Source organism: Anopheles merus, chromosome 2L, assembly GCF_017562075.2.
Source record: "Anopheles merus strain MAF chromosome 2L, AmerM5.1, whole genome shotgun sequence".
Classification (NCBI taxonomy): domain Eukaryota; kingdom Metazoa; phylum Arthropoda; class Insecta; order Diptera; family Culicidae; genus Anopheles; species Anopheles merus.
Genome location: NC_054083.1, coordinates 22063975 through 22073192, shown reverse-complemented (window position 1 = coordinate 22073192; position 9218 = coordinate 22063975).

Genomic DNA, 9218 nt, shown 5'->3' with positions numbered 1-9218 from the left:
GATAGGGTCGTAGAAAAGAGGCATCCTCGGTTATGCGGTCGAAGCGTTTGCTGGTTTGCTTCGTTTTTTTTTTCTTTTCCACTTCCCGGCTTCCCGGTGGTAGTAAGAAATACATCCTCCCGTGATTGTACGCTTCTGCTTCCTTTTCGCATCTTTTCTGCGCCGACTTTTCTCTTCAGCTTCCGATGTACTTCCTGCCTGTCTGTTGAACCCCCTCGCCCAACCACCCACCCTGCCCCAAACAACACCAGAAGGTAATATTTATTTTTTATGTCTTATCTATCCGGTCAAATCATGTCTTTCCACTCTCTTGGCAGAAAAGAATGGAACAGCAGCTCGACCCTTCCCCCCGTTGCTCCACTCTCCCAAAAGAAAAGGGGATTTTCCGGAATTGAATTCCCAAGCGTTTTCCCTGTTATTTGTGTTACTGCTTTCCCCCGGCTGGCGCTGGGCACTCGGGATAGGGCATTCGATCCCCATGTTTGTAGTCTTCGGCTTCCACTTTTCTTTTTTTCCTTATTTCCTTCGTCCGTTTTGGGCGGTGAGACTTCGACACATGTGCTATTGGCACTTTCGCAGCCGAAAGGAATTATCACCTTCCTTCTTTGGTAAAGTTTTGTAATACACACAAACACACACACACACAGACAACTAGAGGACGCTATCCAAGGTGGCGGCAAACGGTGGTGGACAACCGAAGTTTCCGCGAACCGTTCCACAACACTGCCGGCGCGTTGTTGGACGCGAGAGTGATTGAGACATTTATTGGCACGGTTTTGGGTGCAGGAGCACTTGCAGCGGGGTAAAGGGCCGAGCTAGTGGGTTTTTTTCTCGCTCTTTCTCTCGGTTCCGATCGCCTGCAGCTTAAAGTCGGAGACGTGTTGACAGTAATTGCCGATTGCCGATGGTGCACTGCTCGGACCTGATGATGGTGGATGCTGGATAGAAGGGGAGTGAAGATGAGTGGCTGACGGTGGTGTGTTTAAGTTGTCGAGGAAAACTTCAAGTGGCAGTTTGGTGAAGATTTTTATTTTACTGCCACTATCTGTCAGTTACTGCCAGAAAAACTGGTTACGGTAACAATTCAGTAATGCTTTTGAGGAGAAAGCTATGCTTATGTGCAAGTGCAAATTGTTCAAAAATGGCAAAACTAATATATAAAGTAGCACAAAACTAAAATGAATATAAATGTCCGATTTCAGACAACATTCTAGGTTACCATTCCTAAATTCTTCTAGGAGCCAAACTCCCACCCGAAGCAGTGACGCAATTCAAACCATTCTATTCGCATGGCATCGCTTAACAATGACGTCATGGCTTCGATTCCTGCCCCTTCTTGCCACACTCGCTCTCTGTCACATTCCATCGATACTCTCGCGACCCTGATACTTGCGAAATAGCTCCAATAAAATGGGATTTTCTCGGTCTCGACTCTTCATTACGTTTCGCACTCCTAGCCCGCACTGCCCTTGATCGTCCTCATCCCTCACAAATCGAACCGGTACGGGAATGGAAAGATAAATCTCAAGAAAAGCTTGCACGAGCTCGTCCCATTTGCCCCCCCCCCCCCTACTGTACCCCTTCTTACGCTAAGAGTTCAATAAATGGCAATATATCCTGTACGCAAATATGCTTTGTGTCCTCCGCCACGTTTCCTTCCCATCAATCCCATCCCAGCCCTCCTTTTTGCTCTCTTTCCGCATGAAAATTCAACCGAAAATTTCATCCATCAATTCCACCGCGGGCATCGGATCCCACTGGGACCGTGCGGACCATTAACGGACACGCTTTCGTTCGCTTCATCGATCGTGTGCAGCATGCGTTCACGGATTCAGAGTGAGGGTCGGAAAAAGGTTAGAACCGAACGCCCCGAAGGGTTTATAAACCTTCGCTCTTGCATGAACCGACCGCGTGACCTTTCGATTTGGACGGGACAGTATCATGTGAGTGTATTCATAAATACAGCTCAGCGTAGATAAGAAAGCGACAAGAGGCAGCTTCTAGCATTATGGGAAATTTATGTGCATATATGCATGTGTGAGTGTGCGTGTATGTCCCTATGTGTGACCGTAATAAACCACCCCCAATGTATGCTTATCAAACCCGGGGAGATAATCGGCCCAAAAACCCGTGGATGGGTACCCGTTTGCCGTAGCAAACGAAACAAAAAAAAACAAGACGATGGAGTCGTTATGAATAATGATACAATATCGCTGCCCACCATATGGAGGAAACCGCATTTAATCGTACCCCGCTTCATGGTACGCTTTGGCCAGGTGATAAAAGGTTGCGCGATGAGTCGATTTAAATGGCCACACTTTTTCTTTCCGTTCCTTTCGGGAATGTACCACCCTTCGTTCGTTTCGTTTCGGGGGAACTTAAATTCCTCTTCAAACATACTCTCCCTCTCTCTCTCTCTCTACGCAGAGCAGACAACGGTGGGCACGCCGTTCCAACGAGAAAATGAATTCAATTATCGTTAACAGGCAGCGTAATACATATTCATGATCCCATGATTCCTGTGAACCACCGCTTTCCTCCCTTTAACAATATGCACTCGCTTCTTTGCAGCACAAATCGATGAAAAGTTTCTAGCAGCTCGCCCAGGGCTCAATTATGAGACCCTCTTCCCTTTCTGTGGAAAGTTTTCTTCCCGCGCAGTAGGGCTTGGACTCCATTCTTGAATGGGGAAAAGGGAAAATAGGGGAAAAGGGTTGTGCAGGTGTAGGTAAAATTGGAAGCCACACAGAGGACAAATGTTTGAGCTGGTGCACCGTTTCGCAATAGGAACGATCGTCCTAGAACTCCAGGAGCCCGATTCAGGTGCATAATTTAGCTCAATTTATGCATTGCGAAGACGCATTCCTAACAATGCAGTGGATGTGCTATGCCTGCAGGGTGCCGATGCTGGGTGCTGGGCTTAAAATGCAATTCAATGCGTTAAATTTTGATTTGGAAATTTTGAGAGAGAGTGAAAGATAGAGAGAGAAAGAGAGAGAGAGAGAGAGAAGAAGGTTCAATTTTTCAAAAAAAAATGTTGCTATAAAAACTAAGTTATACTTTTGATATTAAAAGAGACTGTATTTTATAGTCATAAAAAACTTGTCTTTACATTGTGAAATAAAAATTAGTTTTGCCATTCATCCCTCAACCATTCGATCAATTTTTAATCATTTAAGTGAAGAAAAACACCAAAAATTCATCAAACGTTTTGCAAACATCTGTCGGGTGCATTAAATCAATTACGCTAGTGTCTGTCGCTATGCCGGTTAGAGTTTCATGCAAATATTTACCTAGAACAAACACACACATACATGGGTACATTAAAGATGCGATTTTATCGTTCCACTTCGCATGAAACGTGCACACATCGTAATAACTCTTTTTCGCATCATCATCATGTGTCTTTTTGCCTCTTGTACCATTTCCACCGCTTTTCATTCATCGTACCGTAATAGTACAGGCAGCCGATTTTTTTTTAATTTTTGGCAGCGGGAGTTCACCTCCCCCTTTCCATCACTCCCTTCCACGATCGTTGCAATAGTTCATTGTTTCGGTGGTTTTTGCGGATTCGTATTAATAGGCAAACAAGCCCAGCGTGCACGCCGTTTCTAATTTTAGCCCTACGCCCGGCCCAGCGCTACGCTTACGCGCCGTTGTTTTCCACACCGACACGGCAATGTTTGTAGCTGAGTTTGCTGTTTTTCATTTTTGTGCGTTTGTTTTTCTTTTTTTTTGTTATCTGCTTCGCGCACTTTTTCAGCAACTGCAACTCTTACTTTACGGAGATAGTGGGTTGGTTGTTGGGTGGTTTGGTTTTTTTGTTGTCTATTTTGGTTCGTTTTGGCAATAGAGATTGGATTTTTCATAGTGGGGAATTGGATGGAAAACTCCTATACCTGCACGTGAAAAAAGTGTCCACACGAATGAAAAAAAAAACATAATAACAAACACAGCAATTTTCACCTTCTGAGCTGATGTGCCAAATAGAACAGACAGAACACACGGTGGCCAAGCCAATATAAAGTCACAACAAAAGCATGTGAAGCGTTGCATCGTGCCAACCTGCAGAGTTAAAACCGAACGAAGCTCTAGTGATTTCATTGATAAGCTGGCAAACAAAAACATGGTACAATAGCAGGCATAGGCAAACATTTCATATTCGTACTAAATCGAACGGATCGGCACAGCAGATGAAAGCCAATCAACTAGAGCTAGGCGGTAGCACCAGGGTTATGGTTGGCACGACCGGGGTATGGTTTTGCTTATTGCTCACGATATAAGTCCATTCCTTGGATGGTGGAAAGTAGATTGAAGAGAAAAAAAAACAAGCACTAGTTAGCTGCCAATTTGTGCAGGGCTGTGTGAAGTTTCCTGAGTGTGAAGCTATACGGGTTCAATCGGCAAAATAATTATTGTATCGATTGTATCAATTTTTTTCGTAGCGTGTACTTTTATGATAAAGTTTTGATCACTATGCAGTGGTTGTTTGATTGATTAAAAATTTCAAGCTTGTCCTATATTTAGTACTATTGTGATATAAATGGTATTACTAAAGAAAGTAATATTATTTAAATTCAACAATTAAGCTATACGACAAAGCCGTCCCTCCTGGATATATAAATAATTCAACAATTGCATTTGAATTTAAATAATATAATGAATGATTGTAATAAATAAGATAAAACAAGATTATATTAGCCTTTTAAGTGTTGTAAATCCCTTTGCTAGTTTTATATTCATAAAAAGTTGTAAAACAACATTTTTTATGCATAGAAATAACATCGTGACATTTTGAAGGTAGCATACACAAAATTATAATTATTGCATATACTATTACCAAATTAATTCCAAAGTGTGCTATCAGTACCGAATACTGGGCGCCTCCATGAATTGAAATTAATTACTAAAGCATTTGGAATTTTGGCATTTTTGAAACCTAACCAAAGCACAATCACAATTCTAATTGGTGAAGTTTATACGATGTTAACATACCATTCGAAACAAGTTAAAAAGATGTCTGTTATATATGCGAAAGAGACACATAAAACATGGAGTCGTCTCCCCCTTCTACAAAGTATTAGGCGTCCCCATCGAAATCTGTTTAAACGACTATAAGACTTGTTTTAAATAAATAAAGTTCATAGCAATCATGCTGCTCAGCATGCTCATGTTGAAAACATTTTACAAAAGAATCCAATTTCATAAACCCAACTATCACCGTTCAATTCGTGCAGTACGTTCCAAAGTTACTCCAAACTGTAGCCACTCAATTTTCTACTCCTTGCCGAAAAGGTTGATCTAATTAATATCACAGTCTCGAAACTTGAGCAGCAAACAAACTTTGAGCCATACGATAGTTTCTGCATTGCATTATCATATCCAATTATACCGCTCCATCAAACATCCCTCGTCATTCGTCGTCCCCCGTCCCTCCTATCACGCCACCTACAGTCGACCTTTTGCTCTTTTGTCGATACCGGCAAGCGCGTCGTAGTGCTGCAGCAATCCCCCAGGGGGAAAGGGACCCGAGAGAATTGCATGGGGCAAGAGGGCGGCTGGCGAAATTCATTCAACTCTCATTACACTACCACCAAAACCGAACAACAAAACCGTACAATATTCTCGTACACAAACGAAGGGGTAAAGCGAACGGGGAACCGAAAACCTCCGAACCAGCGGGAGTAGCCGTATCAAGCTGGGGGCAATAAATAATCCGTACCGTTTTGCTGGTTTTCCCTGGGTGTGCGAAACGATGGCGCTGTTTGTCTCCGAAGCCCATCAGCTGTCTTGTAAGCTTCTTGCACCCACACATAGAGACACACGCACACACACACACAGCCACACAGGAACACATATAGGCTTGCTTCTGCTGGAGAGAGCAAAAATATCTATCTAAGCTGTCACTTAAACTAGAAGAGAAAAACGGTCGAAAAAGCGAAAAGATATCGCACACCCAAAACTTCACCATACTCATTCACTCCTCAATTTCTCGCAGTGTATTGAATTTACGAGTCTAACGAAGTCGTACTTTTTCTCATCGTGTCCGCCCCACCGGGGGCAAAAAAAACCGGTCCCGAAAGATTGAGCACAGCCGAATGGTGAGATGAGAGTGATGAGAGTTTTACAGGCAAAGGACTCTCTCTTACTGGCTCTCTCAATCTACCTTTAGGTTTATCTCTCTCTAGCGCTCTCTTTCATTAGAGTGAAACGATAAATCGGCGGTAAATCAACTGCTTTTTGATGGATTTTTGCTCCCCAGTGCGCGTGGACTCGGTGGATTTGGAAGGTTGGATGGCCGAAAAGGGCTTGCCCTTACACACGCTGCCCTGCTCGTCTCGGTAGACAAGGGCGTTCAGTAACTTTGTGAGACAAAACCCCAACCATAACCAATGCCAAGTGGGCGTTCAAATATGAGCCACCATGGGCTTTTCCGTTTATCGTCCCTTTTCCTGGCAAGCATTTGTAATGATTGTGTGTAGTAGGGAAGCGAATAATATTTTTCATTTGCAACACCATTTCAATTGTACAAAGAGCTAAAGGTATGATACGATTTCCACCCCATAGTACAGCACCAGCGTGGTCTGGTACACCACTTCCCATTCGCAGCGCGGTACAAAGCAGTCACCAGGCGTCTCCATTGCTGTTTCAAAAGTTCTGCTTCGAAGCCCGGTTTTCCCTTGCTGGGAAGAGGAAGTGTATAATTTATTAAGCCATTTTACTGCTCGCCTGCTCACTGAGCGCGCGAGTGGCGTTCACCTTTGGCATTTTCCAGCAACTCCGATTCGGGCAGTGTCGACTTCTTCGGTCTAATCGGCTACCAACAAAATATCACCTCCAATGTGTTGTGAGTTTTGCAGATTTAGTAACGTTTGAATGTGTTTACGCAGTGTTTTCATAATTTCTTATGAAAAGAAAGAAGTAATAAATCCTTCGAGATAGAGATAGATACATTTTACCAAACATAATATTTTTTCGTGCCACCGGCGACAGCCCATAATTATTGCTGCTTTATTGCTGCTCGGTCAAAAACCGTGCCCAGGCACACCTTGAAATCGAAAAAAGACTAGACTCCGCTCTGCACTTATCCACGTACAGACACACACACACAGGATCCCGCACACATACACACACTCCGCAGCACCAGTACATGCGTACACACGGGGATAAAAAGCTTCACACGGAGTGGTCGCTCGTTGCAAAGTTTGTTGAGCTGCGTGTGGATTTTTTTACTACTGCTGATGTTGTTGTTGTTGTTGTTGTTGTTTGCCCGTGGTGCCTCACCCTTTTTTCACTGATTTTTTGTTTTGCTTCCTTTTTTTGCAAACGGGTACGCACGCAACTTTAGAACGCAACAACCGTAGACGAGCCGTCTATGCTTGTCTTCTGCGCCTTTCCGCCCGAAGGTGGGGCAACGGACAATATTTTATCACTTTATTATCAAACTGTCAACGGACCCGAACGCACTGTGTATAAAAGTCACACACGCACACACACACATACGTACAAAGTTGCACACTTTACAAAGCTGCCCATCCTTAGCAGCGCCGTTGGAACGAGACACATCCATTTGCCCGTTGATGGGGTTCGGTAGCCCACGGATGGAGACGAAAGACGTTCACTGTAGGATTAGTGGTTTCACCGTTTTCACTCACGACAATGCACCTTTTTCACGCACAAAATCGAAGCAACAAAAAAAACGAGTAAGCCTGTTAACCACATCACGAAACATGGATTTTTCCTACACAACTTTGCACCCGCCTCAAGCGTACACGCAGCAGCCGCTGCGTAAGGTGGCGTGCGGTGAAAATCTTGTCAAACTTTTTCTCAAACAACGAGAGAAGGAGCGAGACGGGGATACGATGGTGTGGTTGTGGGATAAAAAGGGGGACAGCAAAAAATCGCCAACACTCGAGCAAAAAACAAACCCTAGCACAGCAGCACGGCTGCAGTGTACCGCAACGACGGAAGGTTACTCGCTGTCTGAGACACACTAGCACGAGCCGAGCGACCGACCGCATGATCCCGAATCGCGAGGATGTGCTGAGAACGCTCTCTCACTCCCACTCTCTCTCGCTCTCTTTCGCATCGGACGTAGTGCAATGCTCCCGGACAGCCTGACTGAGTCCAGCCATCGAACTACTAGCTCACCGCTCCGAAGGTTGGCGTACGAAACAGAAAGCAGGAGCTTGGTCAGGAGGGTGTAGAACAACACTAACAACTTCCCCTTCATTTTGCTCTTCCAATGCCAAACAACGTAGCAAGCGTGAGAGAGTTGCATGTGTATGTGTGTGAGAGTGTATTGAAACGCTTCTCACTCGCTCAACTCCCACAGCAGAGAATGAGAAATGAGCAAGGTGAAGGTGCGTGAGCTGTAGCCGGTTCCGCAAAGGGCTGTCCGCTGTTGTTTTCGTTCTTGGCTTGCCTGTCAGTTAATTGATGAGCTGTTGAGGTGGTCCTCTCATCGCCCAACTGTCATTGTGCTGTGCGGTTGCCTAGTTGGCTCAGGAGGGAGAGGAAGGCAGGTTCGAGCTGGGAGCGGTGGGTGGTTGCTGTCTGCGTTCCGGGAGCGTGTTTTCGTCGATGAAAGTTGGAGCGTTTTGATCGATTCGTTTTCATTCCTTTTGCGCGGCATGCTGGTGGCTGTGATGAAGAATGAACGATAACAAGTTTGGTTTGGTGTTTTGGGGTTTATATCGGGTGTAAACAATGGGGTGGTGGGGGAGTTTTGCTTTTTTTTATCTGAGATGGATACTTGCGACTTTAAGTTTCGATGGAAGCATGCAAACTTTGAGTGAGATAGGTTTGTTTTCGTGTCTTTACTGATGTCTTTACTTTAATGTTACTGATTCCTAAGTAAATAAAACATATTTTTTCAATGCAGAGTTCATAGTTTAAACAACCACAACCAAACAACTCGTTCATTAGTTATCTTTTTGATGTTTCAAGCGCCCTCTATGAGCATTTATGATGCCACTAATTGCGTACCACTAAGAGGTTAGTTTCCTTTACAAATACTAGACTGGAGAATTCAAAGGTGGAGAATACAGTTTGTAATACTTCTAAAAACAACTTAACACATTTTATGTAAACTACATTTATGTCAGTTCTTTCTGTTTTTAGTTTACAAGACTCAAACGTAATTCCACAGTACAATCGACCAACTTTAAACTATAATCCATGAACTGCATCACACGTTTCACTCATCGACCGGCTAT